This window comes from Argiope bruennichi, chromosome 1 (assembly GCF_947563725.1).
Source record: "Argiope bruennichi chromosome 1, qqArgBrue1.1, whole genome shotgun sequence".
In the NCBI taxonomy this organism is placed as follows: domain Eukaryota; kingdom Metazoa; phylum Arthropoda; class Arachnida; order Araneae; family Araneidae; genus Argiope; species Argiope bruennichi.
In genome coordinates, this window is record NC_079151.1 from 11,436,484 (window position 1) to 11,463,354 (window position 26,871).

The window sequence follows — 26,871 nt, forward strand, 5'->3', positions numbered from 1 at the left end:
TATTGCATAAAAAATTCCGGCAATCATCTCTTTTTAAATGACATTCGCAATATTTTACTTGATACGGTTTCTAAAAATTAAATTTATCTACCGTTTATTTAATTTTGTTTTATAAATTACTATATTATTTTTCCATTCAAAATGTTTAATGATGCAGATAATTTTCAGATTTTATCATTTGTTAATTTTTTACTGTTAAAATCGATCAAATTGATCTAATATTTATTTTAAAGCACTTACTATTAAAGTGTTTTATTCTAAAAGCAGGTATGGAAAATTGTAATCTTCTTTCCCAATAAATTTCATTTTTTATTTGATTTATGTTTTTTTTAATCTTGTCAAGCAACGAAAATAAAAAATTTTGGCTAAAAATAAAGTCGAACGACAGTTAAAATGAATTAACAATTGCAATTGTAAAAATAACATTGCATTAAATTCAAAATAAATTCGTCGAAATTAATATAAAATTGCAAAATTAGTAATACGATTAAAATAGTATTTGCATAACTAAATGCAAAAAAAAAAAAAACCATGGAAGAAAATGAACAGACCCCAAATACAAATACTTCTTACTATTAAATAGAAAATATTAAAAAAATGCTATTCATACATAAATAAAAGGGCTATATTTAAAAAGAAAAAAACAATTAAAAAAAAATTGTTTTTTTCCAAATTTATATGTACTTGATAGCAAAATTTTAATTTAAAAGCGAATTCTGTTTCATATTCAAATCACTAAAATGATATTTGTCTAGACTTCTTGTGCTGTGATTCGATTTATTCTGACTCATTATATTCATAAAGGTCACACCCAAAATTCCCATGGACACAGTGCGCATTGAAGATTTTCCTCTCTGTTCATTATACGTATGGATAATCTTCATGACAAGTCAGTTTCATTTAAAAGCCAACAAACGTTTACTAGAGCAAACCCCCTTCGAAAAACAGCATTCAGCATACAACAATGCTTCTGATTCCCTGCAGTTTATGAACAAGCTCCGTCATTTCAGAAGGTCCACGAAACCGTAAAACGAAAAGATTAAACCTTTGGTGTGTCTAGTCAGGAATCATATATGCCATCTATTCCACAGAGAGCCACTGGTTTGAAAACGTGGGTCCATCAACACCAACTCGTTCTGCACCTGTGCTAGTTCAGGGAGGCAGAACCGTTTCACCACTTCGACGGAAGTAACGAGTTCTGTCAGGATAATGTATATCACGAGGGGCCAAAAGGAGGGTGCTCTATGATTAAGGCAATTTTAAGGTCAGTGCCTCATCTCTGCTGCATCCCCTCTTCGAGCCCCCTTTCGTCCCTGACCATTCGCGTGTCATACACACGTCGGTTCAGTAAGGGAATAATAAGAGGCATATATAATTTAGTAAGAGACTTACGTGTTTGAAAGATATCTTTTTAGGAGAAATATCAGCCAGGATCTTATTATTCTGAAGAATAATGGCATAGATTTATGATAGAAAAGAAATTTGTATATATATATAGTAAAAATTTTAGCAAAAGATTATTAAAAAAAGGCCATATTAAAATCAGCAAATTTTATATCATCAAAGTTCTTGTAAGCAACATATTTCTGTCAATTTTGTAACACAGAAGAGCAGTCCTCCTCACATACCCCATACATATCAATATTCCTCATATATATTTCTTTTAATTTTAAATAATTAAATTTTGACCCTGGTAGGTTGGCTAGAACTAAAGCCTCGTTCCGGCTATCTGTGCCGGCTTTGAGTCTGGTTTTGTCCTCTTTCCCTTCTCTGTGGTTTTCCGGGGATCTTTGATGTCTGTTCATTTTACCGACTATTTGCGGGAAACTCCCACCGACGTCCACAGGCAGGGGTGGTCATACAATGGGTTAATTGGCAAATTTATGACCAAATCCGTAAGGCACAGGTTGTCCGAACGTGGCCTGGCCTAAGCGGCGTTCTTACGACCTGTCCACCCGTCAGACGATGCATGCATTCCCCCCTTGAGCCCCTCTTGCGGTTTTCTGGGGTGCTTTGATGCCTATCTAGTTTACCGACAAATTGCGGTAAACTGGCCAAAGATCAATATCCTCAAGGATTGTGAATTATCTTTCATTTCATGTTCACTATTCTGCTTAAAGAACCTCAAGGTTATTACTGCGGGACACGGAATGGTGTTATATCTTGCATAAGATACCACATAAGTAATCTTGAAGCTTGTAATTATAACATAAACATTACTTTTACTAATGTATTTTATTCTGAAGATAAAACGATTATCGAAAACGGATATTGTATGTTTCAACCTCAGTCAGTTGGTTGCTATTAATTTTGACCCTCCACGTAGATGAAAATTTTGACCTATTAATAATGTTTTTTTAAGAAATGGAATTTTGGGAAATCAGTTAAAGTTATTATAAATTATAGTCTTAGAAATACAGGTTGTAATACTAATGAGAAAATTTATTCTAACATTTCATTTAACCATACCCAAATCAAATATTAGTAGTTAGAAAGCAACGAGTCATAGGATTCATTTGGATCATCTATGATAGTTAGAAGCACACAAAAGTTCGATTTTCTAGATTGGTGAAATTTGGTAAAATTCGAGCCGTCGTTTTCATGTGATTCGTGAAAAGCTAATGAAATTTGAAAAAGCATTTGTGTTCTGACATGGATGTTAAATATATGCTTTAAATCTTATTTGTGGGTAGGTCTGCATCATGAAAGGGAAAAAATGGTGCTGCATTGATATGCAAGCTCTCTATCGTATAAAGAAATCTGATTGTATTAACATGCACATAACTCTCCATTGGTCGACGATTGGAGGCAGCAGTTTCAAAAATTATCATTAATTAGTTTCCGGTTCATTAACTGAAAGATTTTTATATTAATCAATGGAGTGTTTTCAAAAAACTGTATTGCCAATTGCTCATTTCATTCTGTGGTATTCTTTTATTTTTGTGTTTATAGTGATCAAATTCTTTGATAAATAGCTGAGCTATGAAGAAATTACAAACTTATCCGTAACTATAAATAATAACAATTATAATCAGAACAGATTTTGAAACACACTTTTACAAGTGTTTCAAACAGTTGAATTCTTCTTTTTAAATTTTTTTAAATTTTTTACTTCCTAATTTATAATTTATTATTGTAAATATTATGACATTTTGAAACTAATTTTTCTTAAATTCCCTACCAAGTGATGGTATAAACTTGGAATTCAAAATTTTGATAGCTTAAAAATAATTCCATCTTTAAAAATATAAAACGTTAGAAAATAAAGCATAATAGGAAAATTACAAAATGCGGTTTCTTTGTTAATGTACTGAAATTCTGCAGCAATGATAAATAGATTTAAATAAATAAATGTATAATTCAGCTAAGATATAAGTCACTTCCAAAACAGGAATCTCAAAATAATAAAATAAACATGCAAGCTTTAAGAATTTTCCAGAAAAACTATAATTCAAAACCTTGAAAGAGACAAAAACATTTTAATTTAACGCAAGTACTAGTCCTAGATCAAGATCTTACGCAACCGACTTTTCTGGACTGATAAGGTTCATCATTAAGCTAGCTTCGTACATTGTACCGAAATGTTTCTTACTGGCTTGCAAGCGCATCCGAACTTAAAACATTTGAACTCTTTTGATGTCCCAACAGCAAGCGGAACAAATCGCTCTCTCTCTCCCTCGAAGACGTACGCGAGCGATTAGGCGGCCTGAAGACGGTTTTAATGTCGTTCCGCCGCAGCGATCTCCTAATTCGGTTACAAGGCCGGGCAGTGTCAAGGCCTGCGCACTTTCGATTTGCCAGTGCGCACCAGAGATGATATTTTCGATAATGGCTACATATTTAGCTTTACATAGCAACATAAGTACTTTAGGGTTGCTAGGTTAAGAGTTTAAAAACAACAGAGCAGTGCTTATTTATTTTTAATGTTATAGAAAACAGATGCATTTTTGCTTATAGTACTGAATTAATGTATTTCTTGCATTAAAACTATAATTCAGTGAATATTTTTTAATTAAAATGTCAATTTAATATTATAGTAATTACAAAACTATATTATCTCCCTTCTCTTTTGATACAACAGGTGGCGTTATCTTATTAACATCAAGGTATATTTACAATGATCCTTCTTGGAGGGGGGCATTATTAGATTGTATTTTAAGTAAGTGTTGTGTATTTTCGTGTTCTTTCGTCTTGTGAAATGTCGAAAGAAAATAATTAAATAACTGTTCCAGAAACTCGTCTATTATTTTCACCTACTTCATAATGAAGTTATAAGGAGTCTCGACCCTCTACAATATCTATATTCTTGAGTTCTTAACACTTACACCCTTTCCAGAATGTGGTGTATTTGACCCATGTTGTATCTAAATAACGGAAAGGGGGTGCAGTAAGTTCTGAGGGTAAAGACCCCTTAGCACCCTAGGGCAGAAGTCTTTCTAACTCATGTGAAGATGAAACTTACACATTCGCTTGCACAAAACCTTTTTACAGGGGGGCACATTCACACAACTCACAGATAGAACACAGATGAACAACCATGCTTGAACCGGGACTCGAACCCGGGGAAGATGCGCTACATTTCCCTTAAAGTATCATTTTTAAAAATATTTCTTAATGTACTTAAAAATATTTTATTTCGAACTCTTCAAAAAAATAATGCAGGGGAAACCGAAGATATAATTTAAGCTAGATTTTATATACCTCAAGCATATTTTTAAATAACTAATAAAATATTCCCTCCTCCCTCGAGTGATTTTAGACTTCGAAATATCAAGAATTTAATTTGAATTCAATAGAAAAATAATATTAAAATATCAAGAATTGATTTCGAATTCAACAGAAAAATAATTAAGGGGAATACTGGGGACATCATTTAAGCTAGACTTTATATATTTCACTCAGATTCTTAAATAATGGACGAAACTATTTCCCAAATGATTTTTAAACCACAAAATATCAAAAATTATACTTGCACTACTACAGTTCATTCCATCATAAAACTTCAATGTTTCACGGCACAGTTTATACACCAAAAATGAAACTGTTAAAATCACTATTTAAATGAAAGGTGTATATGTCAGTTAGAATACTCTTTGAATGCAGCAAGTTTCTATCCATGTTCAGACCTATAATTATTTAATATTTTCTCTACTATAATAGTAAAAATTGATACTACAAAAGGAAACAAATTTCCAATCTGAGCAAAACAGAATGAATGTCAATAATCAAAAAGAAATTGAAAACTTTAAACGGATATAGTTATTTCAAAAGTAACTTGCCGCCCAAAAAAGAAAAACGAAAAAAAAGTCGCCTTGACAGGGAGTCGGCTTTCGCTTTTGAGCCTCGCAACCCCCTGTGGCGAGCACCCATGGGGTAGACAAGCTGCCGCTGAAACATTGATAATAGGCCCCGCCGATTATACTCTCACCAGGACTACCGAACATCGCAAGTAATAGTCCTGTCATGCACGACACCAGCTCAGGAAAAATAGATACCGGAATGCTGCTCTCACCCATTCATGCGAATCGAATGCATTAAAGTCGAAAGCATTTGTGTCAGAATTCGATTGATCTCAAATGGTAGTCCTAGTAAATAAAAATACTTTCTTTGCTTTAAGAAGGCATGGATTTTAAAATGATGGCAGTTATTGAATGAAATATTAAGTGATATGAAAAGCTGTATTTTATCAAAAATTTCTTGAAAACGTTTCATACCTTTTGTTTAGCATTGTTACTGATACTTTATAGAAAAGGAAAATTTATTTTATCAAAGGATTTATTACCCCCACCCCTCCGAAAAAACAAATGCGGACTTTGGGTAAGGCAAAGAATAAAACCTTTCTTGGCATTGGCACAGAATGATTATGAAATATTGAACTTTGACATAAATTTAGCATTTTAACTCAATTTATCGAGCGATTGCAGGAGTAAACATTAATCGAAAAACGAATTTAGGTTTTAGACGCCTTTTTTCAATCGTTTGAAACTAAAATTTTACATAGAACTACAATTGAAGTCACAAAATGACATACCAAATTTAATGCACATAAGTTACGGCGTTTTTAAGTTATCGAGTTTACATGCTTCTGAAAGAACACACCGGCTGACGGTAAACTCCTCTTTGGATTTGGTTCAAAATTTGATAGGTGTCAATATTACAAATTGTTACGAATCTGTAATACTGCTTCCCAGCATAGTTGGTTCCATCATCGGAAAGAATGCTTTACAGTCATCTTTATTGGACGGAGTCCGGTGTCGCGTCGGAGGTTCCAGAGCTTGGCGACCATTTGGCGACTTGGCGCCGGATTATACCCGAAACATCGAGAATTTTCCCCATCCGTCCAGTAGGAACCGAGATACGCCTAGAACGTTCCTGATTGGTTGAGAGGCTTCTAGCCCCGCCTCCTGAGACCTATAAAAGGAGACAGCCGTAGCTGCTAGAGTAGAGTAGTCGGAATCGACAGTGAAGAACTGGTCTTCCAGGGATTAGCAGAGCAGCGATGGAGTCAAACTAGTGCTGAACTAAGCTGTGCGCTACTGTCTGCAGTAGAGTCTTGTTGTATGCTGCACGTCTCGACTGAAGATAATCGTCTTCTGTGCTGTATATAGTTGTCATCTTTGTGCTGTCCTGTGTGTCTTCGTGTAAATAAACGTCGTTGTTTTTTTTTCTACTGCCGCCTGCTGATTGAGCGTTCTCCACACCATATAACTCCCACTACCCAAACGAACCCCGAAAGTTTCGTAACAATATGTTAAATCTGTGTACCGAATTTCCATCCAGCTTATTTTGTTTTGTAGTTATCTGTTAACTGATAGACCGCGACAGATGCATTTCCTCTGAATGGAGTTTGCTTATAATATGATAGAAATCTATGAATTTGGCATGAAGAGTAGATAACAAATTTCATCCTTCTAGTTTAAAACTTTTTAGTTATCTTTGTCACAGATAGACAGACAAACGTAATGTCAAAAAATGTGTTTTTCGAACTGAGGGAAATTCTGAAATGCTGAGATCCCTCAAAACCTTGAGTTTGTCTCGAAATTTGATGAATTTAAGAGACAATATTTTCTCTATTTCTTATTTTTTTAAAAATTGGCTTTCTAGATGCTTGCTTGTCACCACGTTAGTGCCGTTGAAATGCCAAAACCGGTTGGAATAAATGGATAATTAATGTTTTAACAATTTTTTCAGAAAAACTGCCCAATCACTGGGAAATTAAGAATTTTGCTCTTAACCTTTCTCTATACGCGATGCAGCTGAATTTCAATAGAAAATTTTCTCTGCCTTTGTGTGATATTTAGTGCAAATGTTTTATTGCGAATCAATCAGTAGGATTTCACTTCTAATCACACTGAAAAGAGTTTAACTTTTTAGTGGTGATTAGATAATTTAAGTTGATAATAATTTTTTGTATTAATCATTGCTTATTTACAAATGACCAGAAAACATTCATTAAGAAAAGAACTTTTCAGTTTCTAAATTAAAATTCTTATTTTTAAGGACCCTTTTTCATTTGATTCACTCATAACGGAAAGTTAATGATGTGCCGATGAATAAATTTAAATCTTTTCGCAAACAAAACTTGATGGAAAAAACTTTTTTTTTTCATTAAAAAAATTAGAGCTTTTATAATATTTGTTTTGCAATAGATAATTCATGTGAACAATGCAAAATTTTAGATACGATAATTAAAAATAAATATTTTGAGTAGAAAGAATATTGTCTAAAAATTAAATTTGAACAACACAAAGCAAGAAAAAAAAAAATACTAAATACTCTTAATATTAGTGGGAAATTACGACTGCAAAAAATGAAATAAATAACGTCTCTTTAAGTTTTCTATAGATAAGATGCATATATATTACAAAGTACTTATCTATTTCCCTTACGGTATATCAGAACCATGTAGATTCATGCAGATACCTATGAATCTAGACTTTTTCTCCATTTAAATTTAAGATTCGTTAAGATTAATATTTTCTTAAAATTTTATCTGAATCTGCGAGATATCTGAAATGCTGATAAATATTTGAATGTATTAAAGATATTATGATGATATATTTTATTTGAATTAGCATCGACTCAGAATTAATTTAAAATCATAAATTTTTTTAAAAAAATTATAAGTTTACTGTCTTTAAATTAATTGATTATTAGGCAAGAGTTTGTTTTGCTGTTTGTGGAATGTACAAGTCTGGAGTCTAGGACATTAAATAGTGAATCCTGCTGCCGCTCTTTGTCGATTTCCCTGCTGAGACCTTATAGGTTAATTTAAAATCACTGCCATTGTTAATATCTCTGTTTGTTCACAGCTGAATGACTACTGATGTGAGACACGATGGAATAGTCCAGGTTGTGAACAATGACTTGAAACGCAGTCAGTAATTTAAAGTGACTTAAAAGGATGGACAGAATACTCTTTAAGCAATGCTAAAATATACAGAAGCCCATATGCGATATTTTTCTTGCAATGGGATGATACAAGAACTAAAAGACGTCTGTCAGCATATAAACAACTTGGCATTATAAACAAAAACAAATTATTTCACAGTTTTGTTTTTATCGATTCAGTTTGCTGCTGTTTTACTAATAAAAAAATCAAATAGACCTATACAGTTATTGTGTTGATTATACATTTACAGTAGGATTTCAATTAAACAAATTAATTTTAAGAGAAAATTGAATACTATCATAATCGGGAAATTTTTTTTAATTGATGGAGTTAATTCTTCAAAATAACGTTTACACCTCAGGAGATATTTAAATAAAGTTGGCTCCATACATATTGCATTGTTTATAAAGAAATTTTAATGTACAAGTATAATGGATCTTCATATATAATTTAATCCATGGTTTCTTTTTTCTTATACCAGTCTTAAATGCTCTTAGTTTTGCGGCATTTTCTACAAAATTTTTAACTTTATCCAATCTGAAAATTTTCACTGGCATTCTGCTGTACGTTGTGTTTCAAGAAGAAAAAAGTACCATGTAACACATAAGGAAGGCGATTTCACATAACGTGCTCTTCCTTTTTCTTTTCCTGTGTTCTTGTTCGATATCATTTGTCTCCGTTTTTGTCGGATTACTGTACAATGAAATATGAGAAAGTTGACTGCATTAGGGAGAAGTGACGAGTCAAGTTACATTTCTCGAAATGTTTGCGTGGAAAGGCTTTCGTTACTTCTCTTAACATTCGAAAATCACGGCACCCAAATGTGCAGCAAAGTTTAGCTTGCGTAATTGAATAACACACGCACATTCGGCAAGAGTGTCGAGTGACATCTCGTGAGCAAGCGTGCGGAACGAAATAAACACGGAATGCTTCGTTCCCAAGCGTTGTGGTAACTGGCCATTTTACAGGTGCTAAGAGGTGTTGATTCGCATCTTGCAAATCAAAGACGTTACGGAAATATGCTATTGAAACAGTGTAATAGAATAGGCTTTGTGGTATTGTCTCTCAGATACTAACAGGAAAAAAATATAAACTCTGCCAAATTTTAGAAACTTAGCATTTATGTTACGGTAAATGTAATGATGACTATGTGTAATTACTGATGATTATTTATAATCTTCAATAAACTTGATAAATCAAGAATATTTACCAAATTTACCGTTTATAAAATGCCTAATCTGTTTCCAAGTATGTAAAATACCTAATTCGCAATGGGAAATACATAAAAAGTTCAATTTTCAATACATATTTAGCAATATTTTTCTGTATTTTTAACGACATATATTTTGTTATTATCTAAAATATGTGTTCTAAAAATATATGTCTAATGAAAGCAAAGTGCAAAAGAACCAATTTATTCAATTTTTTAAAATTGAAATATCATGACATTCTTCTGATTCTTAACAGCAAAATTTTTAGCCTTATATAAAAACATTCATTTTTTTTTTGAAATTAAAACCTCGTTACTCCAAAAAATGATCCGAATTTATTACATTCTGCATTATGAATAGAGGATTTTATAAACTAACCTGTAAATATAGCACATTTTCAATGATTGAACACATTATTAATCGTCAATATCAAGATTAATAATGATGCATCGCGATCATAATGAATCGTGAGTATTTGATCATAATGATAATCGTGCATACTTACTTAGTTTATGCATCTCTTATGTATGTGTAGCTATTTTGGGATGTATCTCATAATTTTTAGTTCTTAGTTTAAAAGATGGCACCTCTCAATTTACTTGTTTTTCAGAAAAGATGAATACAATTACTTTTATTAAAATGTGCCGGGATATCAGTGAACCCACTATTTCTCTTTGGGCTAAAGAGTAAGAAGAAAGTCCTTTCTGAAATTTGTTGCGATTATAAACTGGTTATCTTTTGTTTCCATTCAATCTACGTATGTAATATAAACTTCCATTCGTCATGATTGAATAAGATGAGAAAGCGATATTTTTGATTAGTTTAAAAGGTGATTTTATAAAAATATTTCCCATAAAATTTTTCATATAAAAATGTATTGTAAATTAAAAATGGCACAAAATCGGAAGAATATTTGCCTAGAAGAAAACAAAAATATTGTTGATCTAACAAATTCATCAAAATTACGAAAAAAAAAAAATCCATCTGTTTTTTTTAATTCCACTTGTATAAATTTATTTGTAGATTTATTATTGTATATTTTTCGTTATTACAAATACATTCCCTTCTAATTAATATTTGCAGGATATGGTCTTTTTTTTTTATCTAATTACATTTTTTTTACAATTTGTCATTTTTATTAAGATGAAATCGCCTGAAAAAATATTCTATATAATTTTTCTCTATAATTTTTCTATAATTGTCTATAATTTTTATTACTTTACTCTAAAAATGTTTGTTAAAATCTAATGACAACATAATTGATAAAAAAATAATTAAAAACTAATATGTACCAATAAAAAATCATTTAGCATAAAAATATAAGCAATATAAAAAAGAAAGAAAAAAAGGGAAGATATTAACACCACAGTTCAAGAAACGGAGTCATCCATGCGCACATTGCATGTAATGCTTAGAATCTCTCTTGCGAAAGTCTTAATGGTAACAAACGCAAAACACTTTTCACTCTCCAGATGTCACAATTTAGAGCAAGCACGGAAAACAGGAAACTATTTCGCATGTTTTTGCCTCTCTTTAGCGAAAGGCCCACGCGCCAGAAAGCTTAACAACAGAAAAACGGTCGCCATAAAGGTTTCGAGTATGCGGGTTACGCAATTATGCTTTTCATCGCTCATATTTCAGAGACAGAAATGGCTTAAATTGGCAACTTTCGCGTATCTTTTCCCCTTTAATTCGTTTTTTGGTGTTGGGTGATTATGATTTAAGAGTTCTTAAATAGCAACTAAAAGCCCCGATTCCCCAAGCTCAGTTTACGTAAGTGATATGTTTACCTGTCTCATTAAGTTTCGGTTAACACCTTGGCGTAATTTTCAATTCTTCCGCAGGGATATTAGAGTTAAAAAATGCATGAGTTCTTTGCTTTTCTAAAAAGAGGGATCAAATATATATTGCGATCTGAATGCTTTTTTCCGGTTCAAAAACTCTCCAGTGTTTAACAGCAGTAAGTACTTGCCAACTGTTGGTTCAGTGCACGTATATCATTTTTTAGGTTCATCCTTTATGTTATTACTACACTACTATTACCACTATTATACTATTACTATTATATATTTTATGTTGTCAGTTGGAGTATTCGATACTGTCTGGTCTTTTCTTATAATATTAATTTTAATTCTTATTAATATTAATTTACCGATGGAATATTTCTCAATAAATAACAATCTAATAAAGTAATTCCTTGTTTAAAAATATGATAATTTTAGTTCTTTTGATTTTCATTTCATATTTTATTTGCTTGTTTGTTTCATTTTGGGGTCTTTGTTTTTAGGAACTTTAAACATAAATAATTGGAGTCATTCTGGTCGACCCATTCATTAAATACCTTTCAAATATTTGTCTTCATTCATTTCAGATGGCGTAAGAGGAATTTACAATCTATTTACTGTTTCAGAATTTTTAACTGGACTATGAAAAAAAAACCCCACTTATTTCGTCAAAATTGTTCTAGTCATTCGGAATTGATGCTAGAATAAAAATACATTATTAAGGTAAGGCATTGTTTAGTCATTTATACCTTATAGCAAATGTGATACATGTTTGTATTTTTTTGTAAATATGAAGCGAAGATTATTTTTTCTGTGAAATCAATTCACCACACACATAATACCTGAAAAATTTGTTTGTGGTATTTGTTAGACTGATTTCTTCGTGTAAAGATATTTCATTCAGTTTTTATTAATTTCTTTTCAGTTCTGACAAAGTAAATTCATTCCGGAACAATGGATTGTTAATTAAAGAATGAAGATTATTGGTGGTGAAATTACCAGCAGTTTATTGCATCGCGAATTTGCTACTTCACAAAAATGATTCTTCCGTCAAAAGACGTAATTGTTAGAATAGTTATTATTATTCTATTAGAATAATAACTGTTATGGAGAAGAAGTAGAGGATTCACTTTCAAAGATATTGAGGTTCCATTCATAGAAAATACTTTCTAAATGCGCCTCTTTTCATTAATTTACTTAGTTAATATGTTATCATGGCTGCCTTCACCAATTAAATTCTGAACTTTAAGGGAAGAGACTTCGATTCATTTCTTGTAGAACTAACTAAAACAATGGATAATAATAATTGAAATTAAATGCATTCGCAGAAAATTCAAACTAATTATTAATATTAAGCGGAATTTTCCTCTTTAGGAGATCAGATATTAGATAAGAAGTGTTTTGATGAATTAAGCTGTATTTAGACTAGAGCTATACAATTTTAAAAATGAAATTGCTGACATTTAAATAAATGGTTAAACATAAGTAAATTACCATCTATGCAACAAAGTATGTCGAACTAATCTTTTAATTTTTAATAAATGAGCATAAATAACTTTTAGCATTTAATTCTTTAAATGCTTTTAATTCTTAAATTTTTCTTCGAAATTTGCTCAAATTGGATTTTTCGCTAAATACAAATAACCCATTTTTAGATCTACGTCTGTTTGTCTGAGGGTACGTAGCACAATAAGTTGAAATTGTAATCTGTATCAAGTTTTTCACTAAATTGTAAACAACACTTTATCAAAACATATAATTCTTTCTTTCTATTATACGCTGTTAAGTCAAGAAATAAAATTAAAAAAAAAAAAAAACCCGCACTTTTATTAAGAATAGAATTTTTTTTTTTTATTTTAATTATTTTTTATTTTTTAATCTTTTATTTATAATTCACTTTATAAAGAAAACGTTTATTGAAAAGAATATCTTTTCTCAAATTTATTTTTGTGCCCTTTAACATCACTTGTGGGGGAAAAAATGTAATTGAGTAAATTTTTAAATCGTTAACAAAGCTCTGAAAATATTACGGTACCTAATTTTAAGAAGTATATAAAAATAATGAAACCATAAAATAAAAATACTAGCATAAGATAATCGATAATACTAGCATAAACTATAATGAAAAGGTTAAAAAAAACGATGTTTACTACTGAAAATATTTATAAAAAGTTTAAATAAATGACTGAAAAGTTATATTTTTAAAACAATCATATATTCGGAGTTTCATTTCATTCAAAGGAATCAAGAATAGCACATTAAAAAAAGAAATAAAGCACTTTTGCAATTTTTAAACGCTCCCTTTCACTTTTTGCTTTTCTTAAGAAAAATAATAAAAACTGATGTCTTTTAGCAAAAAAGCTACTGAACGCTGCTGAGAAATGATCGCTTCTGAAACTGATTGAAGAAGATTGTTTCAAGAACGACTTTTGACCTTTGAAACATTAGTGTTCTTCGGAAAAAAACAAAAGCACCCAGGATTATTTCAGATGAGGTGCAAGGAGCTAATCAATAACGAAGTCGGGAAAAAAAAGGCTCCTTTACGCAAGCAAGAAATATTGCATATTCTTAGGAGGAAAGAAATTTCCGAACTGGATTAATGAACATGCATATTCATAGGAGGTAGTTTTAACTATATTATATATAAATCAATATAGCGTTTCATTGGTTAACGTTCAGTATGCGAGGATATTGTTTTTCTTAAAAAAAGTAAAGTAAATTATTACGGACGATATGAAATTGAAAATTAAAGTTAATTAAATAAGAAGAATAATATGTTACTCTAAACTCATGAAATGTTAAAAAAATTTCCCAAGAGATTTGTAAAACTTTTAAAGGAAATTTCATTCTTATCAATTTGAAAATTAGAAAGAAAAAAAAATCTTCATAAATATTGGCAAAATGAAAACACTTCAAAGAAAAGAAATTTCATGAAACATTGCGTATAGATAGAGGGAAATACAAAAAATTTATTAAAAAAATTACATTCAGAATTATTGAGAGGAATTTTGGTGGCCTCTTGGCAAAAGGTTGACTTAGGAAATTATAACCGTAGGGTCATAGATTCAAATATTTATTTCATCGAAGATCCAGATACTCTATAAATAAAATATAACGTATAAACGTATACGTAACGTAAACGTTTAACGTAACGTTAAAATATAACGTTTAAAATAAATATAAAATATAACGTAAAAAATAAGACGTTTGCTAGTGAGGAGAGGAAATCTGAAAAAAGAGGGTCCTTCTCAAGTGCCATTTTAATTATTTTATCCCCTTTGAAAGTTGCTCAATCCTTTCCTAAATAATCATCGGGTAATTTTCAAACACCTCATTAATACAGCTAAACTATTTCAGAATTACTTATCATGTAGTATGGGGAAAGGAAGAGACACTTCTTAATATCTACGTATATATAAAATACAAAAATATTCTTGTAAAAAGGTAATTAAATAAAATGGAAAATACATATAAAATACGAAAAAAATAATATTAAATAAAATGAGAAAATGTCACATTTCTTTCACATATAATTTTTTTTTATAATTTTAAAAATGCAGAGAAATGTTATTAGATTGTGAAAAAAAAAAAAAAATGCACAGCTGCGATTTTTTCGGATGCGGAGTACTTCAATTTTCTTTACAACAAACTTCCTTCTTTTTTTTTTAATAAACGCCCCTCCCACTACCCTTATTTGACGAAAACATTACTTTTACGAAGTATATTCAAGAATCAAAATGCATTGTTCGACCATTACTTTAAAAGAAATACTAAAAAGAAAAGAGAGTAGAGTCTCCTGCCTTAAAATGAAAGAAAGGAAGGCATTTTTATGGATAAACCACAAAATGGTGATAAAGCACCCGATTCGAAATTAAGTGCATCTCCCGAAACCATTTGTGGCGACGTTTCCAATTCCATTCCGGTGCAATGATAGTGATTTTCAGCATCTTTAACGGTTTGGTTCAGAACAATAGAAAGGACGACAGTAAAGGTGTTCTCACTAATCGAACTTAATTCTACTCTCCAGGGTTGTGGAAGAAGGGAAAAAATAATGATGGGAATCATTGTAGTTTGGGTGGATAGAGATAGATTTCTTTTCTTTTTATCCAGCATTTCCCTTTTTGGGGAAAAAAAATGAGAGATCTATGAGTGACGGTAAAAAGATATGCGATGCTTCGCAAAGATAAGAAATCCATTTAAGGGGACTTGGTCCCCAATTTTTTTTTGGGCAATTTCTAACCAATTTTTCAAATTTTATTGTCAATGGATGTTAACTATGCAGAAACTTAACTTTCTGAGATATTTTTCAGTATCAAAAGATAAAATTTAAATATTTTAAATTTATTAAAAATATTAACATTTTTTAAAAAAATGCTTTTTCTAAACAATTTTTAATATTTTCTCCAAATTTTTTTAAAGAGACCTCACAATACATTTAACAGAATTAAGGATCGGATTTTTGATATGAATATTAGTTTCCCTAAAAAATATTGCTAAAAATTTTGTGAAATTTTTTAATAAATATGAGATTTTTTCACTTTGAACACTTTTAGAAAAAATTCGAATCAAAATTTTTATAAATTCATCCTTAATTCTATTAAATATGCATTTAAGAGTGAGCAAAAAAAAAAAAAAAAAAAGAATGTCATCCAGTTACAATGAAATATGATTGACTTTCAACATTTTGTAGCAGACAGAATTTTGAGAATAAATCAAACTGAGATAAACTGATTTAAAGTTTTCAACACCCTAAAATTATTACAAAAACAGCTCATATCAAGCTTATTTTTTTATCAGAGCAATAATACGGCATTTGTAAGTCCTAAGATAGAAATTTTATTAATATATATTATTATCATATTTATTAATGACCATTATCATATATAGGAATTATTAGAAAAAATTAGAAAATTTTCATTTTTTTTTATTTGATACAATTTTTTCAATAAAACCTTTACAAAATGCTCTGTAATTCCGCTTATCTCATATCTATTAATACACAGCAAAAATTCTAGATCAATTGATCGAAATTCAAATGAAATGAGTCGTTTTGAAGATAATTATATTAAACAGTGAGAAATTCAATCGAAAAGAAAAGCGAAAATAATAAAATTATAAATAAACATAGAGTTAACCGTTACAGTATCAAACTACTATCCTGCCTTTTATTTCATTGAAAAAAACTAAGCAGTCTGACTACTTGCACATGAAATATGTTTGGTGTAAGCACTGAAAATGGGCCTGGCACCTGATATCGCGTTAGACAAAATAATTCCGCATTTCGCAAAATACTTGTCCGACTGTTTTGAAATTTTTAGATTATTAAGTCAATGGTTCAAGCATCTTTTTTCACTCAAAATTTAAAAACCGAAACATTAGTCGAATTCGCAGGGCGCCGAATCCCCTTAAATATAAAATTTGAAAGGATGTAGTAAAAGAAAAGAAAAAAAAAAAAAAAAAAAAAAAAAGAAAAGAATAACCTTTCTCATATCGGCTTGTACTCAGTTAAGAGATTTTGGTGTACAGTTTTAATTTATGTAGAGTTTTTCGTCCTTTCTTTTAATAGATTGATCTCTAATTCGGAATTCACGAAACTTCCTAAATTCCAAAGTGATATAATTTGTTTTTAAAACTTTCGCTGATTTCCCATTGTGAATCCGTGTTAAAGTGAAATTGTTTACTACATTGCATTGTTGATGAAGAAATTTTTCAAACTTTATATTGATGTAAAATATAAATTCACCTGATATGCACGGATTGCCAATATATCTTTTTATTGCCCGAAAAATTTGTTGATTATATTAAACAATTATTGATACGTATTAGACAAGACCTTCTGAAATTGTGAGATTGAATGGTGATAAATTTATAGAACACGCGTTGTTTCAGCAATAGGAAATAGATATTAAATGTCAAATCAAGCAATCACTAGAGTTTTGTTTGTCAGTGAATTAAGTAAAAGAATACAAAAGGCCAGATAAAATTTCCTACGCAAGTTTGATGGAATACACGTTTCCGCTAACACACACAAAAAAGAATTGCTGGATTAAAAGTATAGAAAGCTTCAATCATTTCGAAAAGCAATTCATTCTAACACTTAAGTATTAAGTTACTTTTAGTACGTATAAGATTTATTTTTGTTGTTGCTATAGCGTTTCTACTTGCTATTAGCTTATTTTTCACGGCACGCAATGCTTCTAATTTGTTGTTCGCTCAATTGGATAATTCTGCTATTGCAAATTTGTGTTCCATTAAATATGTGTTGCATTTTTTCTCTGGTCACACTTTTCTTTTACGTAATTCACCAATAAAGACCTCTTTTGCGCTTGGAACTGCATCTAATAAATCAGTATATTTAATAAAGGAAACAAAGGAGCCTGTCGCCCAACTCCAATCACTAGTACGCTTTCGCCAATTTTTGATACATACAACAGTTATGATCTCTAAATACGTCATGAAGGGTCGCTTGCACTTCTCTACCCTTTATTTCTAGAGAGAAATCGAAGAAAAAAAATAATGGTTCCTCATACATTCTCTTCATGGAAATATCTCGATAGAATGCTTCAACCATTGCACTGTTTCAAAAATTTTAATGAAAGTCTTCCTCCTATCTTTCGATTGCTCGAAATATTATAAAACAAAACTTTGATAGAGTCATCAATCTCAAAAACTTTACAGATTTCGTCACTTTTAAATAGAGTTAACAAATTAGGAGGTTTTATCGTTATTGCACAAGTATAGAGTAAAATAATATTTTTGTTTAATTGTATTATTGTATTTATGCTCTTATTATACTTTTAATTATAAGATAATATAGTTGATCAAAAACATTCAAGGTCAGGTAAAATTTATCCAATTTGACCAAATAAATATTAACTTTAGTCACTTTTGACTATTATATTAGTTATGTCGATCAATTTTGATGAAACGAATCTTATCAAAAAAATAGAAAGTATTATTTTAAGGGCTTTTTTTTTGCCTCATAATGATAGAACATTCTGATTCTTCCTTAATTATGCACTTGTAAAGTCGCATAATTAAGGAAGTTGATAAAGTCGCATAATAAGTTGTTGAGTTTGGGGACTATTTCTAAGTTTTATTTTGCACTATTTCTTGAAAATGGAGGCAGACAGAACAAACGATTCATAATAACGCATCTAAGTGTCATGAGATTTTAAATGGAAAAAAAAAATATTAAAATCGGTACAGTATATAGTGAAGTAGACATTCGCCGACTAAAGTAAGACCGACATTTTTTGCAAAAAGGGTGGTGGTTGAGAGTAGATGACCACTGATGCCATATCTAGATGACATCCGTTTTCAGATTAAACAAAAATTGCCGAAATCGGTATAGTGTTTATAGATGAGTTACTGGTACTTTGGTTTTGTTGTTCTAAATGTAAAAAGTTTGAGCAAACAAATGATGGATGAAAACGCTAATTAAAATTTAAAAATATTAATCTACTTTTTAATGTAATAATAAAGTGTGTTTTAAAAACATTTTTTTTACTTTTAAGACAGATACAAATCTAGACAGGATGAGTAAAAATAAACTTTACGTAATGCCATTGTATCTTCAAATTTTTAAATATACAATTGTTGATACATGAAAAATTTAGATACCCCTAATGATAAAAAGATAACTATATTTTCATATTTGATATTAGACTATATATTTTATTGAACTTCATCATTTAGCTTCATCGAAGGTATTCTGCCCTGCTTATAATTTATATGAATAATAGGGAAATAATTCTTGATCGAGACATTAATGATAACGATTAAAAATGTATTAATTTCCATATATTGTTTAATATAATAACAAAAAGATGGAATCACAATTTCCTTCCTCTAATGAACAATACTTATGTTATATGAAAACACAGAAATCAAATAACATTTTTTTTTTAACTTTGTGTTTCTCGCAGGACTTGAATTCAGAGCACAAGAATCGTTTTATTTTTCCTGCTTGTAACATGGAATTTTAAAAGCCATTGTCTTTTAAAATTGTAAAACCGTGTAAGATTGAAAAGTGATAAAATCATTTTGAAATTCCTCAAATGACAAGTAGCTCATCTTCAAACAAAAAACTTAAGATAAAATAAAGCGCCATAAAAATCTGCTAAACATATTTATAATAGTCATAAAGTTTAAATATTGTTGTAGGTACGATAATATTTGTGCACTTCATACCGAGTAAGAGCGTTGTTTTATTGCTATATTTTATTGAGCATACTTAAACCTAATAGTATTTGTTTTTGATATTCCATGTCGTATCTCTAAGAGGCCCATTCAAGAGAATGGTTTCCTCAAAACTTTCTCGCATACGCTGTAATGAAGAGGGATTTATGTTTTAGACACAATTTCCCCCAACCTATTAAAATCAAAATTTCACACAGAAAGAATTCACACAGCTAGAATTGCAGTCACAAAATCATGTGCGAAATATAACGAAGCCATTACGTTTTTCAGTTATGATCCTGAAAATACAGACTGACAGATATTCAAACTTTTTTTGGATTCGTTCCAAAATTTGATGAGTGTCTATCCTATAGATGCTAATTACTTATAATAATACCAAATTTTATCCATTTAGCTTGTTAAAGCGTTAACTTATCTTCGAAAAGTCGAGCAGACAGACTTCCTCTGAATAGATTTTGTTCAAAGTTGATTGAAATCTACAAATTTGGTGTAAAGGCTGTATGCAAGATTTCATTAGTCTAGCTCAAGTCTTTTATGTTTTGTCTTTGTTACAAACAATCGGAAAGAGAGACATAAATATTTTCGAAAAAAAGTGTTTTTCGAACTCTGGGAGTTCTGAAACGTCCAAATTTCGAGTTAAAATATTTTGACGATTACGCTTCTTTCTTTATACTTTGTTTACGAGAAAGCGAACATTTGAGATGTCCCGAACTGAAGCAAGGACAGAAAACGAAGGTAGAAAAAAAAAAAAAAAAAGAGCTGAGAAAAACTCAATTATGTTTGTGAACATGATGATCATTTTTCCCAGATAGAAAATCCCTACCTATCAGAAGATTTTAGAGTTTTGTATGAATCCTAGGCGATGAAATCCCTTTTCCGGTAACCCAATCTGCAAAGTGTAATCCGATTTATGGTTATCACCTTCATCATTTACTTATGGTTCGCAGAGGTTGTGATCTCTGCCGTTACATTAAGAGGGCAGAAAAAAGAGCTGTAGGTGCTATTTTATCGTTCTTTATTATATACTTGGTGGCAATAGTGGAATATTTTGCTTTGATTTTTGTTCTCGTGAAGCGTGGCGTCAGAAAATTAGGCTGTTGTCTCTGCTGACGGCATTTTTTTTATGAGTTTTCCTTTCTTTTCTTTATTTTAGTTGATTTATATATACTTTTATGGCACTTAAATTCTTTCGCGTTTGTAAATAAAGAATTGTTATTATTTTTTCCTTTATCTTTACGAAGCTTTTGTTCTGATATTCTGTTTTATAGTATGTTCCCGATGGCAATATAATACTTTCATTACTTGAAAGTTTAATTATTAGTTTCTCGCTTAGTTTTATTAGATTTTGAATCAATTTGAGAAACTTCAATTGATATTGAATTTTAGGACAACTGAAATATACTGAATCATTATAATAGAAATGATTAAATATATTCAGGATTAGGAGAACAATAATAATCAATAATTAATAATTTTTATTAATTATTAATTATTTTACTAATGTATTAAAATGTAGAATGGATATGAAAAGAATAATCTAGCCATGAGGAATATGAAGGAAAAAAACCCCTTAAACATTCATTAAAAATTAGAAAACCTTATGATGTAATAAAAGTACTAAATTACTGTTACTTAAAATTGTAGGTTTTTTTGGTTTGATTCCCAGATTTTTTGATAAAAAATTATTTTCTTTATTTAAGTACATTAGAAAAATTAAGTTTTTCAAAATCTTTACACGCACACGCATTCACATATAATGCTTAATTTCAATTTATCTGCATTTTCAAAAAATAATTACTTGAACTCCAATTTAACTTAAACTTTTAAATAGACGTAAATAGACTCTCATAGACATACATGCAACCAAGTTCAATATAACTTGTTTAAATCTGTAAGACAACATCTGAGAACGATTAAATGGTATTCATGTTGTTCTTTTTTATTTAGAGTCTTTTGATAAACTTTGCATGCAACATGTACTAAAAGTACTTTTATTAAATATTAAAGCTTCAGTAAAGGAATATTTTTTTCATTTTTCGTTTTTCTATTCTTTTATTACTTTCTCAGTTGTTTGGTCTTTAACTGTTCAACATTAAATGTCACACGCAATCGAATTTTATACTCATGATATTATACTTCACTGTACGTGAATGTGGGTTTGCTTATTGGTCAGTATCACAGACATTTAAAGCCATAGCCATTATATCTTTAAAGTTTGTTTTAAAATAGAAGGAGAAATAAAAATAATAATAGTAATTTTTCAAAAATTTTTGATAAAATTATGAAAAAAAAAAAAAAAAAAAAAAAGAAAGAAAGAAAGAAATTGTAGGTATTGATGTTTATCTGAGAAGGAAGTAGGATTAAAAGCAAATACTTTGGAATTTATGCATGCCGAAAACTACTATCAGATGGACGCTGGGTTTCTTGCAATATCTTATCGTGTTTACTATCATTTGATAAGAGACTTAAATCCAGAATTGATTTCATTTATAGTGTCTATATCTATGTTCCCTTGGGAAACGAAAAGAAGAATTCTAGTTGAATACGAATGGCTTCTTTATTCTGTTTGTGAGATAAAGTGATGCGCATTGCGCTATTTTGTCATTTTTTAAAAATCTTTTTAAGGACTTAGTATCTGATGAAGATGAAAATAATGAATAATTATTGACCTCCCTCAAAAATAATCCGGAATTTCACAAGGTTTACACAATTATGAACGTTTCATTGACAAAAGGACAAACTGTATAGATATCGGAAGAATTTTATGAATTGTCCACCCTATTGCCTTAAACAAATAATCAAATAGACTCTTTTTGACCCTTGCAATCCGATGCTCCTCGAATAAACTTGAATGCTTATTTTTATACAAACGTAAACTTTATAGATCTCTACAAAATTTTCGGAATTAACTATCCATACTTGCTTAAAAAATATGTTCACGAGAAAAGCAGTTCCCTCATGTTCCTTGTCTTCTTGTTTTAAAGTGATAGCAAAATTTTATCTTTAACCACTTAACTGCTGAATTTAACAAGTCCCTTAAGTCTCCCTTTTTAACGTCCAGCGATGATATATATACACGTCGAACACAATACAAAATATTGTGTAATAAATTTTGCAAAAAATCACAATGAAAATTTGGATTGACGTGTACATACCACAAACGCACTTAACTGATTAACTTACTTTCAGAAGGTATCAAGCATAGAAATTCATCCAAATTTTGATGTAGAATTTTGTTTTTGTTATTATGTTTATTCTTTTCACCTCCACTTTATGTTCTTCTTATAAGAGAATGTTAACAGGTTAACGGTATAGAGAAAAGTAGATCAGTATTTAAAGTAGAAAGGCAGATCATGAGGTGAAAAATATAGGGGAAATCAAAATATTAAGTGCCGCGTTGTAAACAGAAATGGCATTCACAGATCTATTGATTTTAAAACTCATTTTGAAGATGATAAAGAATAATTCCACGAAATACTATATAGTACTATCTATGTATAAATTATTAAACACGTGAAAGAATTTTGCAGAGGCTGTTAAGAGATTCCAAGAGAATGCTGTTGTTACTGGAGACTAAGTGAAGGATTTTGTCGAATTTTGTAGTTACATTTTTATTTATCAGATTCGAGTCTTGAGGTTCTTTAACTGTTTTAAGAATAGTGACATGAGTGCAGTTTATTTTCTTATTTCAGCCCTAAAGGCAATATTGAAACTTTTGACTTTTGAGTATCACATAGGTTTAAAAGTGATTGGATATGGTGAAATATTCAAGACTTTTAAAATGTTTTAGAGAAAATATGGAATTCCGCTAAATAGCAAACTTTCTATGCATCAGCAAACGGTTTTTCAACCTGTTTCTATCAAAGTCTTTGTAGATAAAATACTTAAACAGAGATTTTACAGACATTTTTTTCATTGGAGACATAGTTTTATATCCATTTACATTCACTGTATAATATTTATATAACTGCATATTACTGTATGGACATTAATTAAATTTAATTATAAAAGATGATATGGTTGTATGCAAATAATTTAAAAACTAAATAATATTTTTCTAAAGAAGAAAATTTATACTGAAGATGAGAAAATTATATCTTATAAGGGTTTAAGTCATTAAATTGAAATTTTGGGAGTTCATCATATATAATATCTAGATATTCACAATTTTGTTTTTAAAAGTTCTAACGTTATGCAAATGATAATTAAAATTTGGAAAAATTTTCAACAAGTACCGTAATTAAAAAAAAAAAAAAAAAAAAAAAAAAAACGTTCAGTCAAAAATTTTTTTACTACTAATATAAAACATTTTTATTAGGTATTTGTGGATTTGGAGAGAAATTCAAAAGTCTGTTTCTCATATAAAGTTTTCTATTTTTCTACATAGATACGAATTTACGGGGAACAACCAAGTATAATACCGAAAAAATTGTTCTGATTTGGAAAATTTTTTATAATCATGATGGAATTCGATAATATTTATGTGCATAAAGTTTTACAGGCATGTTTAGAATTTTGCTGTTATTAGTTTTGATGAAGCAGCAAATACTGGAAACATTCACATCTTGGAGTCATAAGCTGAGTGAAAGAATTATAAATAATAATTAAAAAAAACTTCAATTATTGCAAATTTTTTAAATGGAATAATATTTTATGATTATATTAATTAATTAATTATTTTGAATGATATTTTATTTAATAATAAATGCAAATATAAAAAGTTCCGAAATCTCTCTACAAAGAGTACATAATTAAACATTCCACGAATAACTTTTTGCAAATAATATAGAAAGTCGACTTTTCAGTTAAATAGCATTCTCTGGAAATTATACACTTACGTAATATACTTCATAAATTCTAAGATTTTTATTTACATAGCATGCAATTATTAGGAGCATGCTTTTGAAGCAGCCAAAACTTCTTCACAATAATAATACCTGTAGGTCGATTACAATAAAAGTGAATTCTTAATATTTTTTATGAGATTACATGATGTTTTTAAGGAAAAATTTTAAATTACAATGAATGTGAAGTGATGCGGTATGCATCTTTTTAGGTGGAAAAAAAATCTTCATTTTTTTCCTATACTAAGTGAATGAGATAGTGTTTAGTATTTTTTTATTTTTATTTCCAATTTTTTATTTATTGGAAATAAAAACATCTCTCCAACATCTTTCAATTTTCTATTATTTATTCTCCACATCTTTTTTTAAAAAACGAATTGCTAGTGCCGCCATCTAGCGGTTGGAAAATGAAGGATATTTGAAACATTTTCATTCTTCCCATTACTATCTGCTCTACAGCTGTTCCAGTCAAACCATTAATCAATTCACTAATTAATAAAAAAATTCTTGTTAGTGGATAATCTTTTATCCAGAAATTTTAATGGCTTTTCCTTGTAAGATCGCAATTCTTCCAATGATTCAAAATGATTAAAAGTGAAAAGTTCATGCTTCTCTTTCTGAATACACTATTAACAGAACTAAATTAAATAATTTAAATAAATTGAATAAATATTTCAATTTTAATTTTCCTTTGTATTTTGTTTATTGAAATTCTTTCCAACCGTGTAATTTTGCTATAATTTTGCAAGTCTAAGAAAATAAGTTATTTAATATATTACACCAATAACAGACATTTTTTTTTCAGTAAAAGAAACAAGTGGTCTTTTTCTGATAAAATGAAATAAATAAGATTCTTAATTTATTTTTAATAATCTCAAACAAAATTTCTGGTTTTAGAACAACATTCGATTTTATTTTCAAAAAAAAAAAAAAAAAAGAATATTTATTAATGTCAAATAATTTAAAGTGTTAAAATCAACAAAAATTGTCATGAATTTTTTTCGTGAAATTTTCTCTTGTGTTCTTCACGTTTCTTTAATAACAACAAAGAATATTTTGTGCTTTCTGTTTAAAAAGTATAGATACCACATCATACATATCAGAAATTTTTACTCTTATAGATAGTTGTTTAAACATATAGAACATCAACAAATCGGAAATTTAAAGAAGATATTGTCTGTATATTGTTAAAAGGGAAATGAAAATAAAAACGAATCAATGTGTTCTTGTTGTTATAAACTGTCATCTTTATATCAGAAAAAATTGTGTATATGTGTACATGATATATATTGATGCATTAATATACGTGATTTTTTCTGTATCAGATGTGACAATTTGAAAGAACAAATACACATTAACTCGCCTTTATTTTTCTTTTGCATTTTAGCAATATACCATCGATATATTACAATTCTTTCAACGTGAATCCATTAAATTATGTTTAAAAAAACAGCTAGGTTATGAATTATACAGCATAACTCAGCATTTTAGAATTTATCTCATAAACAAATTAGATTTTTTCAACAATATATACAGAGAAAAAAGAATACTTAGTATGTGATTAAAATTTCAGTTTGAAAATTCGGAAAATTACAACAGAATTAAAATATAAAATAATTTCGAACAATTGAGGTTGATAATGAGATACCAATAAATATGAATACAGATGTAAAAAAATTGTCTAATAGAAAGCCGATTTTTTGTTTTACATTTATAGAAAATTGAGTTACACTGCATTATTTCATTAATTAACTTCTAGTCCTTGAAAAAAAAATTGCTAGTTTAGCCGAATTTTTTTGGAGAAGGATTGAGGGCAATGTAAGTCCTGGCCATTGCTGTTTTATATTTTTCTCTGCTAATAATTAAAAGCCAGTAAGTGCAGCAACGTTTTTTTTTTTTTAGTTACTCACTTGTATTTACTTTTCATTTTGGAGCAATAACAGGTCTATTTCGCGACAGTCAATCATTTGGATACGATTCTGATCATAATTTTGTTTCATTTTATTTTTTAAATATTAGATTGAATCTTACATAGTAAAAGATACTGAAAATTAAGAATTGCTAGGAGGGAAAGTATGGTTTTTTAAATGTATAGAATTTCAGCAAAGTGTTTAGTTCTTCAATAAATTAGATTTATAATCTCTATCATCAGCATTTTAAAAGGTGATTTCTGATCCAAAAACTTTCACGCATTTCATGAAATGAACATAATTATTATTTGATTATCTGCACAACCAGAATACACGTGTATCTGCATTTCAGAAATCCTAGAACTTCCCATTCGAGAAAATAAAAAAATACAACTGTACCCAAGCCACAATTTCTTTCGTTTATATGAATCAAGGACGAACTAGAAATTTGTAGAGGAAGCATTTGTTTCCGAGTGGCAGATGAAATGTTGAATAAAAATTTTACAGCAAAAATAATAATATCTGAAA